This window comes from Dendropsophus ebraccatus, chromosome 4 (genome assembly GCF_027789765.1).
Source record: "Dendropsophus ebraccatus isolate aDenEbr1 chromosome 4, aDenEbr1.pat, whole genome shotgun sequence".
Classification (NCBI taxonomy): domain Eukaryota; kingdom Metazoa; phylum Chordata; class Amphibia; order Anura; family Hylidae; genus Dendropsophus; species Dendropsophus ebraccatus.
In genome coordinates this window covers 123,481,429-123,503,203 of record NC_091457.1, presented here as the reverse complement: position 1 = coordinate 123,503,203, position 21,775 = coordinate 123,481,429, and the positions used below count along the sequence as shown (strand labels likewise).

The 21,775-nt window shown below is 42.4% G+C and overlaps 1 protein-coding gene across 6 annotated transcripts in view; it reads right to left on the bottom strand.

Moving 5' to 3' along the window:
• The window catches only part of PRICKLE2 (prickle planar cell polarity protein 2), a 215,061-nt gene that overhangs the window by 77,730 nt on the left and 115,556 nt on the right, over positions 1-21,775 (bottom strand). Inside the window, exon 1 of one of the 6 annotated variants that reach the window (XM_069966931.1) lies at positions 12,434-12,514. The exons of the other annotated variants lie outside the window; for them this stretch is intronic. The gene's annotated coding sequence lies outside the window, so the exon portion shown is untranslated. Of the gene's footprint in view, positions 1-12,433; positions 12,515-21,775 lie in introns of those variants that run through there. 6 annotated transcript variants of the gene reach the window in all.

The window sequence follows — 21,775 nt, the reverse complement described above, 5'->3', positions numbered from 1 at the left end:
ATAATAAAAAAAAAAATATGACCCAGGTTTCCCATGTACTGGTATAGGTGAACTACCTTGTTTTCTCTGAAAATCAGACAGTGTCATAATATTTTTTGCTCCCAAAGATGCGCTAGGTTTTATTTTCAAGGGATGTCTTATTTTTTAAGAAGAATAATTCACGTCACATGCACAGGAGGGACAGAGCGTACAGTATGGCGGCTTCCGGCCACCATGGGGAGCACAGCACAATCGTACAGCACAGCAGGGACAGAGTACAGTATGGTGGCAGGTGAAGGGAGAACGGCAGATTGTGTGTAGATCTACATCTGGTGGTAGGGGACAACGGTGATAGCAGCCCGCGATTGGCCTCTTGACGCCTTGCCTGCACATTTACAAGTGACGGCTGCGGAGGAGAACATTGGGGTTGGCGATAGGAGACGGTCTTCAAGTCTTGCATGCAGCTGATCTGACGGTGAAGGTAGGGGACAATGGCGGCAGGCTAAAAAGAATCAGAGATGCATGCCCTGGTGTTCTGTTCATCGGGCAAGCTTTCAAACGAAAACTTTGCTAGGTCTTACTCTCAGGGGATGTCTTATATTTAGCAATTCAGCAAAACCTCTACTAGGTCTTATTTTCAGGGGGTGTCTTATTTTTGGGAAAATGGTATACATACTATACAGAATACCATACACACTATGCACTAGTCATAATTAAAAACAGTATGAAATGTGTCAGCTTTATTTTTTTTGTGTGTGTGTTTTATATCTTCTTCCATTAACTGTTTTTCCCTTCACCTGGAGCTGGAAGTAATGTGCTGTGTACTATAGACTGCATGGGTTTGGAAAACACTATGGGTTTTATGTTCCTATTCTTTGCGTAGTACTCTTTCCATACACCAATTAAATAACCATGCCAGTGAGAACAAAAGAGCTGATTCCATTCTTTGAGCTATTACGTTAGCATTTTCTGTAATTTACAGTCATACCAACTATTGTTCATCTTTATATGCATGCTCTGTCGTATGAAGCTGCATTCATACATAAAACCTGGAGATATACAAAGAATAAATATCCAGTTTATCAATAATATAACATCATAGCTGTCAATCACCTCTTCTGGGAACATGGGACCAATGCAATATTAAAAGAATGGCCACAAGTCAGTCTATGATTTAAGTCTTTCATAAACCCGGGGAAGAAGAGACAGATATTACTGTGACAGGAGTTGTCCACCAAAGATGCAGATCAATCAAAAAAACGCCTCCATAGGGGATAGAACGAAATCAATACCTGCTGCCACTTTAAAAGACATCAGCTCTTTAAGTGCACTATAGCACTGCTTCATCCTTATACGCAGCAGTCCTGTGATCTAGGATTAGCAGAGGATACAGAGAAAGCTTTGAACAAGCTAAAAACAACACAAAGGATCGCTGATCAGGTCGACAAATTCAATTGAAAAGGTCAGTTCCATCCCTAGAGCCGTATACCGAGCAGCAACTAGCAGCCTAGTATAAATGCAGTACTGGGACCAATTAAAGAAGCAATCACACCCTAAATGCCTTTTTAATAGTCAGGAAATTGGATAATATAAATTCTGGTTTTGGTGGGCCTCCTTTGGCTACTGAAGATCGATCTAAGGCGGCAGATTCTTATTCAGGGTGCCCCTTTAGGGATCATGCAGCATAAACTACTGCATAGGTGACTCATGCTGGTCCCAGCGCTGCAGACTCTTTCCTGTCTATCCCTGCTCTTCCTTGCAGTCATTGTGCTTTTAGGCTATATTCACACACAGTAAAATAAAAGCAAAATAAGACCATCATTTTGAGGTACAATGTGGTAATGTGCTTTATTGAAATCCATAGGGAATTGAACATTAGTGCAGACACATTAGGAAAAAGGGAAGTAATAGGGAAGTAATTGTGGGCATAAAAATACCGAACATCCTCATTATGTGTGACTTTTTTTTAAAGGGGTACTCTGGTCTGGGGTTATTTTTAGGGTATGGCTGGGGAAGGGGTGGAAATAGAGGCCGCCGGTCACTTACCTGCTCGGTTCCAGTGCCGGGTCCCGGATTGCGCCACCGCGTTCTTCTGTCCCGCGGATGCTTCCTGGCTTGAGCTGCGGCTTCAGACGTGACGTCTCAAAGCAGCCCAGCTATTCAGCGGCCGAGGTGGGACTCCACTACAACTGCTGAATGGCTGAGCTGTCTTGAGACATCATGTCTCAAGCCGCAGCTCAGACCAGGAAGCGGCACCCGGACGGAAGAACAGGGCGGCACGATCTGGGACTTGGCAGTGGAACCGGGGAGGTAAGTGACAGGTAGCCTCTATATCAACCTCTTCCCTGGCCAATCCCCCCCCCCCCAAAAAAAACAGCACGAAGTACCCATTTAAACTGCATTTTTCCCACCTATCCACACGTTTTATTTTTATTCAAATTACTGTGTTTGAACTCCGCAAACAGAACAAGCTGGCACGTTAGTTAGTAAAACAGTGGGATAAACAGGTGCTGATCCCCATAGCTTCATATACAGTATGCATGCCCATTTGGTGGAGAAGACTCCAAAGTGATAGTCACAAATGGTGGTTAAAGTAGAAGCAAACAGACAATGCAAATAATGCCTTACCTTCTACCTCAACTACTATTGGTGGCTTTTGCTTTGCAGTTCTCTTTACTGAATAGGAATTTATACATGGACCTATGGGGATCAGAGCCTGTTCATTCCACTGTTTTGCTAACAAGACTTGTTCTTTTCTATCCAGAGGATAAGCCATCAATTTTGTAAGGTTGGATAACCCCTTTAAGCAGACTATCATTCAGAATCCTTATTGATTAACCGCAGTGCAGAGTAGCTAAGAAGACTATCTGTTTCTGTGGAGAACCCTTCACATCCATGCATTACATGGACAGCTCATTGACTTCAATGGGAATTGAGTAATGCTTCATTTCCTTTATAGAGTGCTGCAAGTAAATTGAACATTTGCTGCCATGTTCTCTCACAGCTTACAGCTGATATCTGGGGATTCCCAGCAGTGGTATACCCTATGACCACTGTATCATTCAATGATAAAGGGATTGCGCAAAGTCAGTATTCCTTTTAGGCAGCTCCTTTTATAGCAGCTCCCTGTGTACCTCATAGAGCTAAAATCAGACTCCCCTCCTCTGTGCTGCCCTGCTCTGTAGTGATTCTGTCCATAAGATGGCCGACATGGAGGAGCATGTGACCGAGCCCCGCTCCCAGTGTCCACCACTGAGCCCGTATATGCCTATGGTGGACACTGGAGGCCGGGGCATGGTCACATGCTCCTCCATGTTGGCCATCTTATGGACAGACTCAACACAGAGCATGCAGCACACCCTAGGGAGGGGAGTCTGATTTTGGTTCTGTGAGGTACACAGGCATCTGCTGTCAGTACCTCATAGAACTAACAGTAAAAGCTGTAAGTACACTTACTAATACTGTACACCGGACAATTTTACTAAAAAAGGGGCCAACCCCTTTAATAAATGGCGGCCGAACAATCATCCGGCTGTCAGTTATCTCTCCTGTCTGCCACCCATCCTCCCCATACACAGGAACGACCAAGTGTTCCTTTATTCTCTATAGGGAAGGGTAAACCACAGTGAGAGCCCTCTGAGGTGTTTGGGGGCCTTTATTGGCTGAGGCAAGCCACCACTACATCCAGTGATGAGTGGGCGTTTACTGTGTGACCCTGGAAATACTGACTAGTAGGGACCAAGCACTGTGGGAATAGTAATTGAGGGGGATCAGGCAGCCAAATATTGCTTATTTAGTCAATCTAGGCCCCCCTAAAAAACAAACTCTTTATTGTCATGTCAATTCTTTGGGCGGAATCTGTCTGAGCATAGAATAGAACCATGAAATCCGCTGGAAGTTATCTGTGCGAATTTCATAGTGTGCACATAAACATATGGGGGGAGATTTATCAAACATGGTGTAAAGTGAAACTGGCTCAATTGCCCCTAGCAACCAATCAGATTCCACTTTTCATTCCTCACAGACTCTTTGAAAAATGAAAGGTAGAATCTGAATGGTTGCTAGGGGCAACTGAGCCACTTTACACCATGTTTGATAAATCTCCCACATAGAATAGTCCTGCAGTTATATTCCCATATAGCTCTCCCAACTTCTTGCTAAAATACATATTTGAAAGTTATATTGAGGTGTCTCCTGGGCAACTTTCCTTCTAAATGTTAAAGCTAATAATTTTTTATCATCTTGGGTGGGGAGCCATATTGGACGCACCTCCTCCATGTATTGCCTTGTACAAGGTCAGGTTCTTAAAATCAAAATCCAAAATTTTGCCAGTAGAACTGTGGTATTACCAGCAAATCATGCAGTCACTGATCACTACACAAGGACATGGCTTCATCCACACGCCTCAACAGTGCAGCAGAGATTGTCTGCTTTATGGCAGCTCCAGTCAATGTCCGACAGTCTCCAGGAATGTTTAGAGTACAGTCCCTCCATCATGAGTTGCATACAGTCATTCTGTATATATAATGTTAAGCCAAGGCATTCAGCAATGCAATAGAGATGGTGAATAAATCCCCATCCCTGCTAATACTTTTCCAGTCTATACAAAAAAGCTGAAAAATGTGCTGCAGAAAACCAGAAACAAAAAGATGTTTTGTCTGCTCTGGTGGTCAGAATGAACAAAGTTTTGCACATACATAACTACATAAAATATAAGAAGAATGTAGTTCATAACAAAATGCATGTCATAATATGTGATACATTTTCTTCAAAGGGGATACTGGGGGTATTTGCACATTTTACCTTCTCTATACTCTACCTTGTTAACAATGTAGCTTCGGCTGTGTATAAATTGCCCTACAAAGGCTTTCCCATGAATGTAAGAAAAGGATTCAATGTGTTGATTGACTATGCCCCACTATAAGAACCCACTAGGTCCCCTGACAATAGAAGATATTTTAACATACTATCTGACACATTGTATTATAGGCACATTGTTCAGAAATAGTTTTACTGTGGGCTGAGTGCACGTACATAGGCATTACTGCAACTTACACATACAATTGTAGCCTACAAAGGAGTTTGTGAATCAAATTCAGCTGCAAACTATAATTACATGTTTATTTAAGAAAAAAATCTAATTTTAATGCCATAAAATTCCAAGGAAACAACAAGATGATTGCACAGTACAAAGGATTTTGACAAGGGGAAAATGTGATGGCACTTTAGGCAGTGACAAACAGGGGGCCGGGAAACAAACAGTTAATGTTCTAAATCAGAGATATCTTGGTTGGAGTGACTTGGAACCTCACTGTTGCCAGAACCATGGGCAGATCATTAAAAGCTAGTCATTGGTCTTATGGGAAAGAAAACTGAGGGGGCAGGAAGGAAAAAGCCAAGCACACAGTTCTGTACAATTTCCCTTGGACGTGGGAGATAGAGAGAACAGACCCTGGTTATCACATTAAACAGAACACTGCTCAGCACACCAGCATATGTCCATGTTACTAGGTCTTATGTATCACAGAAAGTACAAAATGCATTGCCAGTTATTGGACGTTACGGCACAAGGAGGTTACTAATACAGTGAGATTTCTGTCTGTTCAAATAATCTTCTCCCAGTCTGTTCTGATAATCCCATCCCAGCAAAGGTAGGTTCCCCAAAGGACCGAGCCTGAGCCTGTAGTATACAGCAAAGCCGCAATCATTATTCTGCTGGTAGTCTCTATGTCCATTATTTATCTCCTACTAATGCTGCACTTCAGTCTGCAGCTTTTTTATTTAAAAATATAATGCATGTCAATAATAATATTACAATAAAACAAATAACAGCACATTTGTACTCCTCTGCATATATGTGTGTGGTACACATCTGAGTTAACCAACTTTGCTTTATGGCACAATAATTCATAAATTAATAAATAACACTCACTATTCTGCTGGTGAATGACTGTGTATATACATTACTTATATTGTATTGATTCTGTGTTATAGTCTGTTTAATACTCCAGAGCTGCACTCATCATTCAGCTTGTGGAATCACGGTTTACATACAGAGCAGGCTATGTTAGTCCAGAGCTGCAGTCGGAAAGCTAGTAGGTTCTATATCTGATTACTGTAAGATTTCTGGTGTAAAGACAACACTGCCAAAAAATACCAGAGCTACAGAGAAGGAATGCTGGGAGATTACAGCTCTGAAAAGTGCAGAATTGTACAGTAAATGCAGGTCAAAATAAGAACAAAGTTACGGTAATTGAGACTAACATAAATTTTGTGTAGTTACTGGTCTATCCTAAATTCACTGCTGAGCACTTCTATCTTGAACACCAGTAGACAACAGTCTGAACAAAGTTGTGCATCTTAAAGTCCTATTATACCAAACGATTATCGGACGTACTTGGCCGATTACCATCTGATAATCGTTTAGTGTAATAGGGCATGTTAAAAGACCACAATCAGCCAGCCAACATGCACAATATCGACTGATTTTGGTCTGTCAACATGTTGAAACCGCCGATCATGACAGCGACAAGCTGCTGCTCGTCATCCACGTAAAATAAAGATCATCCAGGCAGCCCCTGCCACAGCTCTTCGGCTCGCCGCCTGTGCATGTAATAGCCCAGACAGCAAGCGTGGAGCAAGGAGTAAGGCCCCTATTTCATGGGTCGATCAGCGCTCGCTTTTTCCTTGTTCCCCACTTGCTGCTGGCTTTATTACACGAGCAGCGAGCTGGTCAGAGCAGGGAGCCTATGAGGAGCTGCAGGAGGGGCTCCCAGGACAATCTTTAGATCTTCTGGGAAGCCCATAGGAGCTCATATTGCACGGAGTGACGATCAGCAGACTGTCATTATCGTTCAAAAATCTTTCAACGTGTTGAAAGACTGGGACCAGCTGACATCGTGCATGCCAGCTGATCATTGCCTTTTAACAGGAGCTAATGCACCAAGTGATTATTGGCCATAAAGGCCGATAATTGGCTGAATATGGCCAATAATGGCACCTGACAGGTCATGGCTGAGGGTCCATTTACACGGAAAGATTTTCTGACAGATTATCTGCCAAAGATTTGAAGCCAAAGCCAGGAATGGATTTGAAAAGAGGAGAAATCTCAGGCTTTCCTTTATGACCTGATCTCTATTTATAGTTTGTTTCTGATTTTGGCTTCACATCTTTGGCAGATAATCTATCAGATAATCTTTCTCTGTAATTGGACCCTAACTTCTTTATGCAAATCGCTGTGTGTGATACGACCTTTAAGGTATTGTTAAGTGAGTTGACTTCCTTAGAAAACCCATTTTTAAATATTTTTTCAGTTAGAAAATTGGTATATAGGATCCCATTCAGGATTCGTATTTCTTACTAAAAGCAAGGACTGACTGCAATAAGAGTCTCTAGCTCTAAAGGAACCATTATGTGCATGCAGTACATGGACAGCCCATTATCTTTAATGGAAAGTGTAATGCTTCATTTCCCCTGTGGAGGTGCTGCAGAATAAATGAATGCTTGCAGTCATGTTCCCATACAGATTACAGCCTACTGATGGTGTCACGGGGGCACACTGTGATCAGCTCATCATCTGGATCAATAGTAGAAACCATCATACTTCATCTACATTATTCAGCCAGACTCTACAGGTCACATGGTTTGAAATTTTATTTTAAGGGACAATGCTTTATGAGAAAAAAACCTAATAATCTGCCAATAGGCTGCAAAGGCTCCAGATAAATAACTGCAGAAACTTTGGCTGAATTTCTAATAGGTTTTAGCCTGTAGGATGCGATGCTTTAAATAGGCTTCTCCCTCTAGGCATGTCCGCATAATACTTCCAAGGCCAGGACAAGATGTTATCGGTGAAGGCATCACTGGCAGCCTCTGGAAGAGTTAATGTAGCAGGGAAATCAGTGAAGAGAGACGTTTGGCCCCATAACAACATGTGAATTTATCTTCTGATTTTCACACTTTGCTTTAAAAGCAGCTTGTTATGAGTCAGAAGATGTGCAGAAACAAAGCAAGACACTGGCACCGCATCGTGATCATGTACAATGGATTTTCTGCCTCCAATCGGCTGCACAGGCTGAACAGTATGTTGTAACTATTTGTTTCGCCTGGAAATCTGCTTTCACCAGGACAGCTGGTATCGCCATTATAAATCTATCCCTCAGTGCTCTGCAGTAAAGCAAGGAATAGATTTGTGGTTGAATGGACCGACTAAATAACAATGGCGCATAAAAAACAGCTCTTGGCATGCAGTTGATGATGAACTTCAGTCAATCATGTAGCAACATATGTGGTAATCAACAGCAACCCCGGCCATGAATAGAATAATAGGTATTCACAGCCATACATGGTCTCATCTTCAATGTCCATAAATAAATACATGTTTAAAGTAGATGGAACGCCCTGGAATTAACTAGGATGGAAAATAAGTGCAGCAATGGCTCTGTGATTGTCATGCTAAATGGTAAAGAGCCTCTGGTACAAGAAAAACACAGGAAAAACAACAGTCACCAAATGCACCACTTGTACCAACATGGACCAAAAAAATTCAACTGTGTATGCTATTGAGGAAAGAATGCACTGAATTCTCTATGTTGTAGCACGTTTTTTTGCAAAAGTTAACACAGAGATTTTTCACCCCTCACCTACTGCAGGGAGCCTGTTAGTCATAAAACTTGTGACTTCTAGAATGAATTCCGGGAATATATAAAATGTTTAAGAACATTAAAGAGGTAACCGAGAGATCCAGCTCAAAGGGCACCTGTACAGTATATGGGCACAGTCCAGACACCAGTCATAAGCACCAGAATTAAAGAGAAGAAAACTCATGAAAAGTGATTAAGTAATTTTTGTTCACCTAGGGCAATAAAACATATTGGCCCATGTCATCGTTCTTCAAAATCTGTCATGGACGGAAAGAAAGTATTGTACAGTTTGGACTTTTTGTGTTGTTGCTTACCCCCTGAAGATAAATGGTACAGAATAGAGCAGTCAAGAAAGGCTGAAAGGTTACGCCTATTCTAAGTGCTATGCAATTGAATGCTTAAAGTGTTCACAGACATGTCAAAAGTTTTAAACATTTGGGATTTGGGTGCTCGGATGCCTCCCCCCCCCCCTCCCCACACACCTGTGTAAATAGGAGAAGTGTGGCTGATAACGATAAAGGATAACTGACAACACAGATATATATATATATATATATATATATATATATGTGTGTGTTTGTGTGTGTATGTATGTATCTATCTGTGCTGTCAGTTTCCACATCACAAGCAGCAGTCTATACTTACCAGCCACGCTGCTTGTGAGACGGCATCCAGGTCTGTGGCCTGAGGAAGCCGGGTACGGCGGAACATGTAGGGTGTTTTTGCTGCTCCCACCTGACCAATCGTTTCATCTACTGGACTGCACATGGTGATATTGTTTTCAGTACACTTTTCATTATTAGTCACTGCATTACCCATTATTTTTGTAATAGTTTGGGGGATTTTTTTTATTGCATTTTCCTCATGTGCGGTGTCTGGGGTCAGGTAGGCTGTTGAGTCTGGGCTGGGACACCAGCTGGACCAAGGATGACATTTTATTTTTTTTAATGTTGAGTGGCATTTAGAGATTGTCTCCCTAGGTTTACTGCTCCTGTTTTGTATATATTTTGTGTATTGTAAGGCTATTTATTTCTTGATGTGCTACCTTTTTGTGCATATGCTTTTTCTTTATAGTCCTTTTGTGTTTCTTATATGCATTGGTTTAGCACTCAAGTTATAGGGTGGTGCCCACTATTCTCTCTGGTTTGGCATACTGGTTTTTAGTGTAGGGACTCATGTGTGCCAGAAGACCTGCACGCGGTACACATGAGGCAAAATGGTTTGATCAAATTATATACCAACATTCTGGCGTTGGTTTTTGAATGTGGCTGAGAGGCATTAGTGTTAATCATGGGTGGGGGTGCAGCCACTCCTTTTTCTCTAGGTCTGTATTTTAAATTTTCTCTCCTTTCTATGTGGCTTGCACTCCTCCCTTGTAAGACCCATGTGACCCCCAATCAGCAGGAAGCACCTGTGCACATATGGGAAGTACCTTCTCTTTCTCCCATTCTACCTGCTGGTGCACTGGTGAGTAGTAACACCTTGTTCACACTTGTGTTGCTTGGCGGCTGCTTTCTCCACCGGCGGCGCTTGTGGGATGTGAGGGGACCATTGGGGTTCGGTGCTGTGACAGTGGGTTGCAGGGCCATTCTGTGGCCCCCCTCCCCTGTTGGCACTTGCTTGGTGCGGTTGGTGGTCGCTGACCGACACAGTGTTGTTTTTAGCATAGGGACTCATGTGTGCCAAAAGACCTGCATGTGGTACATGAGGCAATGTGGTTTAATCAAATTGTATACCAACATTCTGGTGTTGGTTTTTAAATATGGCCGAGAGGCATTAGTGTTAACCATGGGTATGAGGTGCAGCCCTTGCTTTTTCTCTGGGTCTGTATACTCATATATGTGCTTTCAGTTTCCCTTTATCACACATCTCCTGTTTACACAGGAAGTGGCCGCTCGCTCCATAGTTTGCTGTGGGGAGTTCTGATGTGGGTGCACACGGATGCGCCTGCATCAGAATACTGCGTCGCCAAAAATCATGATTCTGATCATGATCTTTTCAGAGACCGGCCGTTCCGTGACCCGGACTCATACATTGTGTGAACATAGCCTGAAAGTGTATTTCTATTTATAAAGGTGCAGGTAAAACCAGGATCACAGGGACTTCCGACAGTTGGGACATTATTTCCTATAGAGGGAAGACCAGTGTGCTAATGTATAAGTAGTTTACATCGCAGATACTTTTTACCACCATGCCACTTTCAATGGCACTTGGATGAGGCAGTTAAAAAGGAATTACACACATATCTGCAGGAAGTGAGTTAAACGAATGTTCTGCTTTTTAAAATGCCTGCCCCCAAAACATATCAAAACTCCTTTCCTAGGATTAGTTCCTCTTTAATTCCTACCATGCACAAGGACCCTCGGAGAATAGGAATTATTTAAACTGCAGTAACATTTGTTAGGCATCAATATTTAACAGAGGAAATTTGGAAAACATAACTCGGATCACAAAGCTGAAATACTTTGAGCCTTCAGGATAGAACATTCTTACGCTACATGCACCATATGAACCTCTAGTTTCTATGACAAGCAAGAACACTTTCCTTGGGGCGTTCTTGCTTTGAGGTTACAGGTGTTGAAGGGAGTCATTCTCTCTCGGCCTCAGACTGAGGTTCATTCAGACCCGTGTCTGATGACTAACTGAACAAAAATGCTAAAACAAAGAAACATAAACTTTGTATAAACTTGGAAATTGAGTGGTAATACTGTGGAACTCAATGGACCACATCTAGTAAGACGTGCATATCTTATCTTATAGTCTAAATAAAGAAGATACAGCAATTTCTGTCAAATTTTAAGGTATAGGTTTCTTAAAAAATTTTGACCATCTGAGACTGTTTGATAATCTGAGAATTATATTTAAAAATACTAGGCTCAACCATGGGTTTGTGCCTACCCTTGCACCATTTTAAGGCTTTCCATTAAAAATCCGACTAACACTATGGGGGAGATTTATTAAACATGGTGTAAAGTGAAACTGGCTCAGTTGCCCCTAGCAACCAATCAGATTACACCTTTCATTCCTCACAGACTCTTTGGAAAATGAAAGGTGGAATCTGATTGGTTGCTAGGGGCAACTGAGCCAGTTTCACTTTACACCATGTTTGATAAATCTCCCTCTATGTCATGGGTCTCCAAACTGCGGTCCTCCAGCTGTTGTGAAACTACAACTCCTATCACGCCTAAAAGCTAAAGCTTTGGATTTGGCTGTCCAGGCATGATGGGAAATGTAGTTTAGCAACAGCTGGAGGGCCGCAGTTTGGAGACCCATGCTCTATGTCTTCTCAGAGCTCATGACGTTTTTTTTTTTTTTTTGTATTGACATATGTGTTATATGTCATAATCTGTGACTTTTTTAAGCACATTATATGCCCAAAAAATGGCTTAAATCTGGGATAATCCATCTCCATGTTGTCAGTATAAAAAATAAAAAAAAACAAGCCTTTTAATTAATAAAAGTGAAACTGGTGAAAGTATGAGCTCCATCAATTAATTGACGTTCATGTAGTCAAATCCACAAAGAGATTTTGCTGTGTCATGGGGATACAACATAATTTACTAATGAAATCTCCTCTCTATGATGAACTCTTGCCTTTAACACAAGCCATGAGAAAGAATATATTGACTCAAAGACTGTTGCATATATAAAGGACTTAAAGGACAACTCCGGCGAAATTTTTTTTGGCTTATTTAACACACATTACAAAGTTATATAACTTTGTAATGTGGTTAAATACCCGGTCTGGCCCCCTTCCCCCACTTTCCGACCCCCAACCCCCCACCACGGAAGTTCAAGAATATATACATTACCTATTACGGTCGTCACGGTCCTCTTCTCTGGTGTCGGGTGACGTCAGAGCTGGGGGGCGGTCCGGGTCTTCTTCCTCTTCGGCGTCTTCATTGAGAGTGAATGGGAGAGAAAAGGCTGTTGGTGCACATGCGCACCAGCAGCCTTTTCATTGGCTGGAGCGCATCACATGGCTTCCAGCTTGCTCAGCCCTGATTGGCTGAGCTTGCTGGAAGCCATGTGATGCACTCCACGCAAGCACACTGGCAGCCTTTTCTCTCTCATGGACCCGGAAGCAAGAGACATCGCTGGACGGCGGAGGCAGGTGACGGTGAGGCGGACGGCGGGCGGATGGAGTGACGATCGTCACCGGAGGGATGGTGAGTATGGTGTCTGTGTGTGTCTGTGTTTTTTTTTTGGGGGGGGGTCCCGCCGGAGTTGTCCTTTAAGAGTAGTGACGAGTGAATGTACTTTGTCCAAACCCGAACACTCAGCATTTGACTCCCAGGACATGGATGCAGCTCTAGGGCCTGGAAAACATGGATACAACTTCTTCAGCCACCAGGAGTCAAATGCAGAGCGTTTGGGTTCTGACCAGCCTGAACATTAGGTAAGTTTGCTCATCACTATCCAAGACCTTGTGAGTTGTTGGTCATGTCCACAAAGGGTGAGCATGATTGTTTATAGGCTTATTAGTGCAAAAGACCATAATGTGTACAGAGCTGATGAGAAGGACTGGAGATCAAAATTTTTAAAGCCAGCACCAGGAGCAAGATGGACTTAGGCTACGTTCACATCAGCGTTTTTCTTTGTTTCTAACGAATTCGTCTATATTAATTAAACGGATGAGCATAAACTGATGAGCAGACTGATGCAAACTGATTGCAAAATGTTCATTTTTTTTAATGGTCCGTTTGTATTTTGGCTTAAAAAAATGACTTTTGTACATCAGTTTGCATCCGTTTGCATCAGTCAGCATCCGTTTTTCTATCAGTTTATTTTTCTTCTTTGGTTTCTTGCTGCTTCTGCGCATGCTCAGTGCATAAACAGATGAAAACAAACGGATGTGAACGGAAATACCTTCCGTTTTAGATCCGTCCTCATTGACTACAATGTAAAAAAAAAACGGAACTGCACTTTCCGTTCGTGATCCGTTTTTTGAAACGGAAAGAAAATTACTGCAAACACAATTTTTTCCTCCGTTCAAAAAAACGGATCTTGAACGGATTGCATGCAAACGGAGCACAATTAGGGCAAACGGAGCACACTAAAATATCATGGGAGTCTATGGGGATTTTAACGGATCCGCCAGTTTCCGTTTTACTTACTCCAAAACGGAAAAGGTAGACTGAATGGTGCCGGATGGTCAAAAGCTGATGTGAACGAACCCTTAGTCGCAAATAAATAAGGATGGGCTTCCCTACAGGTCAATAATTCAATGGACGATTCACAGCTGTGTCCATCAACATGTAAAATTAATTATCTATTACAGATTAATTCTATCCAGTATGTCTAAAGGTGGCCATACACCTTTAATAACTGACAACAGATATGAGGTGAGATGAGAATAACCCTTTCATGTCAATCACAGTTTATAAACCATCAAAACACATGCACCTGTTGTGTTTTTTACATTGGACAAGTGTGAAATAAGCAACATGACACTTATTTACGCTCCACAATGAGTATTTCAAATCTGTACTGGAAAAAGTGCACATCAAAGGTCACAATGTGAACTAAATCACATATTTCCATCGGAAACAAAGACATAAGTATTACAAAAGGTTTACATGTTTGTATATAAAAGACATGTCAGAATATGGCAGTAAAGTGGTGACTACTTTGCATCAGAATTTGTAAGTCAAACAAGGAGTTTGTCCAAAATACAAAAAAGTACAAATCTGTCCATTATAGGTTTTCCTCTAAAATCCCCCCTTGGTTTTGAAATACAAATGCTGATGTTAAATACTGATCCAAATACTGCAGAGTGAAAGTTGCCTCAGGCCAGTTTCATTTGGGCGTAATATGGACACAATTTATTTTCTGTTTTGCAGATGCAAGTTGCAGACCCCCTATGGTTCTACTGAACGGAAGGTAGACCATACAACTCTATAGTGGACTAAGCTCAATTCAATAGAACAGTGGGTGGGCAGGTGGGGACAAGGGTCACACAGCAGTAATAAGTACTGTAAAATGCACCCAGATTAAGGTCACAGACTGAGCAGAACATGCTTAGAAACCAGTCTGACAAAGATTTTAGATCAAAAAGGTTTAGACTGAAAGGTCCATTAGATATAGAAATGCTTTCAATGAACAGATTCTCTACAAAGTACTATAGAAAATGGTATTGATATATTGATATAAAGGAGTGCTCGATTACTCTTCGGCTGCCTCTTTAATCAGCAGGAGTGGGAGTCCGACCCCAACCTGTCAGATATTGATAGCCTATCTTGAGGACAGGTCATCAATAAAAAAAAAAAAAGTAATAGAAAACCCCTTTAAGGGCTCTTTTTGCATTGCCTTGTTTCGGAGCAATAAGGTTATATACCTTTCTCTACTATGCTATGGCACTTGTCTTTATGCTAAGATACTAGTCAACTTTCTGTATTTTGTTTCTTTCCTGTCCACATCCTTCTGTCTTCTAACTGAATGTCTGTCTGTTTATTGTAGTAACAAAATACCCACTTTCCCTGAACTTCTGTCTGTATACCATAGAAAAAGAACCCTCACCTAGCTACGCTCCCCTGGATATGGTCACCCTCCCCCTCAGACACCCACATTATGTCTTTCTCCACTCGCCACACGTTAGCTAGTCTCCATATGGGCCACACTGGCTTTCCCTTATTGACCCTCTGGGCCCCTTACTGCCTATCACAGATCACCCGGAATTCCCCCCTGGTGCCTCGTCCACCCCCTTTTTGGGGTTCTCTAAACACACTCCACTACGTATTGCTCATGTTCTGGACAAGGACTCTTAAACCCCTCTCCTCCATTCTTGCCACTGACTCCCCAGTTACGAGAGCCCCATTTGCCTATATGCAACTCACTTATTTCTATTCCTCTGTTTCCAGGGGCAAACATCTTTCCCGCCCCCTTACAGACTTTGAACGCTTGTGCATGTCCCCCTCCCCACCCACACACTCCATCTCCGCCATCTATGGACTCCTAATATCGACCAGATCTGGGGACCTCCCTCCTTTCTGTAGGAAGTGGGAAACAGAACTCGGCAAACAATTTACCGAGGAACAATGGTCCCGCTGCTTCTTCCTCACACATAAAACGTCAATTGCCACAAGATCACAGGAAACCTGCTATAAAATCTTATCTCTGTGGTATAGGGTCCCTGTGTCCCTACACAATTGGTTTCCCTCAGTTTCAGACATGTGTTGGAGATTCAGTGGCGCACCCGGAACCATGGTACACATTTGGTGGGGCTGCACCCACCTCCAGCCATTCTGGAGGACAGTAGTGGCCCTTATCTCTGAGATAACGGGCGCTCTCATCCCCAACACCCCTGAATCTGTCTTGCTATTTATGTTCCCCATGGCACAGCAGAAATACAAACGATCCCTTACCCGACACCTGCTGCAAGCGGCTAAGACTGTAATCCCCAGGCATTGGAGATCCCCGGATGTCCCTTCCCTGGAGGAATGGTTCAAGGAAGTTTCCCACATTCAGAGAATGGAGGAACTTCTTGCGGTAACCCCGAAAGAGGCCTCCTCCTACACTTCTACTTGGTTTGCCTGGCTGGACTTCCTCGCATCACCCCGTTACAGGACAGTCAGCCTCTCATAGCCGAATAGCTAGACTCCCCTTTTTCCTCCCCTTCTCAGAACGTAGATTGTCGCTGGCTGGTGTGGTTCCAGGGCGTCCGGACTTTTTGGGCTCTGATTGATACTGATTTTGCAGGTATGGCTCCTATGCATGTCCCCGGTTTCTCTCCTCAGTCCTATCTGTATGTTTTTTCCTGGTCCCCCCCCCCCCCCATCCTCTCTCTTCTTCCTGTCTTCTCTTTTTGTCTCTTTACGCCGATAAACTGAGCATTTTCAAAGTGATTGTTGCACTATGAAGATGTTGCCAAATGCCTTATTTATTTTTCTGTTAGTCGTTACATTACTTTAGACAGCATTTAGCTTACGCCCTTACGGGTATTGGTAGCTTAATTTCTCCTAAGGCTCAAACCACTTATGAGCCGGTAGTACAGCTTGCTGTGCCTGGCTATATGCGTTCTATAGCCTACCCCTGCTCTTTGTACTTCTAGTATGTTTTATATATTGATATCTGTTTTCCTGTATTCTGAAAACTCTTTAATAAAAACTTGAATTTGAAAAAAAAAAAAAAAAGAACCCTCACTTACTCAGTTTTTTCCTTGTATGCTGTTTTGCAAATATTCCACCTGCCCTGGCCTCATCATGTACTACTATGATTCCTGTCAGCTTATTAGCTACTGAGAGTTTGTGTCTTTTGTCTCTTTACACCTGTTTGTAACAGTGACTACTCCAGAAGCAGTGACCTGAGGATTCACTGCAGGAAACCCTACACTAAGTAAAAGGATGGTGATCTTAGGGGTCCTTTAACATCTGCAGATCTTTAGCCATCTGCCACTGCAAATGCAGTGCCTTTACATGGTACAAAGTGGCCGGGCCACACAAATGATCTTTGTATCATTCATTTGGCCTTGGAAACTGACAGCACAGATATGTATAAATCCATTCACTCAGTTTCCAGATCACACAAGTAGTGCATACATACCTTCTGCACTGCTGTGTAATCCAGCATCCTGCTGTCTGGCTCTCCTGTCCAGCTCTCTGGCGGTTGCTGTGTCCCCAGGCCTGAAGATACAATGGTGGCTCGAGAGCAAGACAAGAGAGCTGGAGAGCGGGATGTCGGATCACATCGCAGTGCAGAAGGTATGTATGCAATACTTGTGTGATCTGGAAACTAACAGCCGGGATATATGCACATCCTTGCTTTCAGTTTCTCTTTGCTATCGGCTGCACATCACCTGTTTACACAGGGAGATGTGTAGCCAACAGTGATACATTTTGCCATAGTCCAAAAGTGCGATTAGCCGACGATCGTGTGTCTTGCTTGTCCTAAGCTCATTGCTATGCAAAAGAGGAGCCTGTGGAGCCTCATTTAAGAGTCTGAAAACACAGGACTAGCCAGATATCCCTCCGGGAAGGACCCAGCCAAGGGGCAGCTCCTGTTAGGAAACCACCAAAACCACCATATTAAGTGGCCCTAAAGTCAATGTAATGACAAGGGATAAACCAAGGCTAGGTAACCATCCACATACTGCTGTTTCGGGGTGTTGCCCCTCATCAGTGTGGAGCAGGATTCTGGCTAGGTGGGAGCAATGCCTAGTAGAGCCATAAGAGAAACAGATTGCTCCCACCTAGCCAGAATCCTGCTCCACACTGATGAGGGGCAACACTCGAAACAGCTGTATGTGGATGGTTACCTAGACTTAGTTTATCCCTTGTCATTACATTGACTAATAGGGCCACTTAATATGGTGGTTTTGGTGGTTTCCTAACAGGAGCTGCCCCTTGGCTGTGTCCTTCCCGGAGGGATATCTGGCTAGTCCTGTGTTTTGAGACTCTTCAATGAGGCTCCACAGGCTCCTCTTTTGCATATTCATGTTTCCCAGGGGACAATGCACCTAGGACTTCACTGCATTAAGCGCTTTCACTAGAAGCCGGCAGTGTTGACGTTTGGTTGGTCTCCCTGAGTTCAGCAATCTGTTTCTCTTAAGCTCATCGCTGTCACTTTTACACGGGTCGATTTTTAGCCCAAGGAATGTTTCTAAAAATGACTCCACACTCCTGACCGATAATCGGCCTGTGTAAAAGGCCCTCTAGTCTCCTGCTTAGTCAGTGGGTTCACATCTAGTAGGTCTGGCGTTAAAAATTAGACTAAAGTAACTGAACAAGAAAATCGGACAAAGTTCTAAAGTTTTTCATGCACGTATAATCTTGATGAAAAATCCTTTTACTTAAATCTCCACAGGGAAAACTTTAATGTTTCCATTAACAGGTGTTCTAGTTGTCAAATCACTTAAACATAATTCAATAGACTTGCTTGAATGTGGCGCTTCTATGCGCTGTAATAAAGACAAAATAGTAATTTTATCTTCTATATTGTTATTATTGTTGTTGTTATTATTATTATTATTATTGTTATTATTATTATTATTATTATTTTTTTTTAAGTTCACACAATAAGGGACTTAGTCACATAACTTGGTCATTGGCTCTATCTCCATTACATAGGTGTTCTTCACTGGACACTGGGTTTAAGTCATAAGCTTGCATAAAATCATTAATGGAAGCTAACCTGCTGATAGCTCTCTATAGTGCACAGGGTGCTGAGGATGAAGGTAAGTATGTGTGATATTAGCACCATATGCTAATTAGGCATTTTGGTGAACTGGATGTGGGATTACTGCCCCCAGGGGCACGATAAGACCCTGACCAGCCCACCCGTCCTAATGAATATCAGAAGAGGGCTGGCCCACCTCCAGTGCACCAAAACACGAGTTTAGTCCCTACTGCTTCTATGATGCTTGCTTCTTCGCTTTCTATGACCAGAGGCTGGAGCAGGACCTGCCATTGAGGAAATCAAGGGGTTTAAAGGGATTAGCCAGGATTAGAAAATCATAGTTGGTTTCTTCCAGAAACAGCTCCATTCTTGTCCACTGAAGTGGATAGAGCCACACACAACCTGAAAAAAATATCCCTTTAAGGGTAGCTTCACACATACCATATTGCAGCAAATTTTCTGCTGCAAATCTGCAGCAGATTTGACTAAATGAATGAACACAGAATTAAATCCGCACTGTAAAATCTGCAGTGGATCCGCAGCAAATTTTACAGTGCGGATTTAATGCTGTATTCATTCATTTAGTTAAATCTGCTGCAATACGGTACATGTTTATACAAAATAGCTCTGTGTGACGGCAACACCGTAATAATTTCAATCTCACTGAAGTCAGCATCCTATAAATCCGTCACTATTATACAATTATTGGAAACCCATCAAAACATTATCCACCAGAACAAAACACATGGGCAATACATTCCTTTTATAAAATATTAATACCTTTATTTAATACCATTAAAAGCATAACAAAATAAGAATATAAATCGTGCTCAAAGACAAAAGACTCAATAAATAACAACCACCTGCACAGTATACATGGGGATGCGACACAACATGTAACAATTGCACTATGTCCGACTATGTGTTAAAGATTATATGTATGGTAAACAGAGTGTGACAGAAGTAAACCTAAACACTATCTGGTCCTTCACACCCAAAACAATATGTTATATAACCTATACTGAAAATCCTATCCCATCATCGTAGTGACTACATCCAAATATTAACATACGTGCAAATAATAAAGTTGTAGCATGGTCTTACCCATGTTAGACTGTGAAGATGGCGATCACCCCGACGCGCGTTTCGCGTATGATGCTTCCTCTAGGGGGCATATTCTTATTTTGTTACGCTTTTAATGGTATTAAATAAAGGTATTAATATTTTATAAAAGGAATGTATTGCCCATGTGTTTTGTTCTGGTGGATAATACGGTACATGTGAAGCTACCCTAAAGGTATCTAAACTTCTGGCCCAATAAGATTTTGATACATGAACATATAAGCACAAACAGATGAGCAAACGAATACTAACTGACTTCAAAATCAGTTTTTTTAATGGTCTGCTTGCATTTTGGCTTTTAAAAAAACAGATCATTTACATCCATTTGCTTCAGTCGACATCCATTTTCATATCTATATCCTTTCTGGTCTCTTACTTCTTCTGCACATGCTCAGTGAAAAAAACAGATTATGACAGATAACTTGCAAATGGAGGTAAATGGAAATACCTTCCGTTGGCATTAGGAATGGTCCGAACCCGCCGAGGTTCGGGTTCGGCTGAACCCGAACACTCGGCATCGGATTCCCGATGTCTGCCTGCTCCGTGCAGCGGGCGGATCCAGCGGGAGGACTGCCTGGAAAACTGGGATACAGCCTATGGCTATGGCTGTATCCCAGTTTTTCAGGCATTCCTCCCGCTGGATCCGCTCGCTGCACGGAGCGGGCAGACAGCAGTAATCATTGCGGAGGGTTCGGGTTCGTAGTTGGCATCATTGACTATAATGTAAAAAAAACAAAAAAACATGTGAACTTCTAGTTCTAGTTTAAAGGAGAAGTCCGGCAAAAATGTTTATTAAAGTATTGTATTGCCCCCAAAAGTTATACAAATCACCAATATACACCTATTATGGGAAATGCACATATAGGGGGACATTTATTAAGTCCAACGTTTTTTTACGCCGGACTTAAAAATTTCACCGATGAGGCCTCGATCCTCACACGGACCTGGTCAGATCACTCCCCCATAACCATCAGTGTCTCAGAACAGATCAATGCCTCTAGGACTTATATGTGGAGATGTAATGCATACCTTATATCACATTCGTCCCACAAAACTGAGGTAGAAAAAACTATAAGTTACTATTTTGCCACTAATGCCTCCCCTGAGATTTCCCCTGAGACACTTTGGAACGCCCATAAGGCGGTTGTTAGGGGCACTTTAATTAAGCTTGGCTCCCGAGTAAAGAGGGAAAGTCAAAAGGAGGTTACTTCCTTGCTCGCTGAAATTGGAAAAGTTGAGGACATCCATAAACAACGCCAAACACCAACCATTACATTGGAACTTAGATCCCTGGGACAGAAATTACGAGAAACCCTTCTATCTGACTTTGAATACAAATTTCGCAAATTAAAAAGTTTATATTATATCAGGGCGATAAAGCTGGCAAACTGCTTGCTAAAAGACTAAAGGCGCAACACACGAAGTCACTCATCCCGTACTTGGTGGATCCAATTACCAAAGGTAAACTAGTTACACCAACTGACATTGCCAACTCTTTTAGGGCATTTTATGCTAAGCTTTATAACCTGAGCAAAGATCCGTTATCTGGGTCCCTGTCCCAACAGGCCATTGACTCCTTCCTTAGTTCCCTCAACCTTCCCAAAATTACCGAGGAACAGTCCCAGCATCTTAAAGCCCCATTCACTATTCCCGAAATTGAAACTATACTTAAATCCATACCTGCCCACAAGTCCCCAGGCCCAGATGGCCTTACTAATCTCTATTTCTGTACCTTCTTCCCGCTATTAGCACCTCACATTCACTCTTTTTTCCAGTCCATTGGTGAATCAGATACCATTCCTGCAGAAAATCAACTTGCCACTATAATTACTCTACCCAAGCCGGGTAAGCCAACAGACGACCCAAAACATTTTCGCCCGATATCTCTGCTGAACGTAGATATCAAAATCTATGCTAAA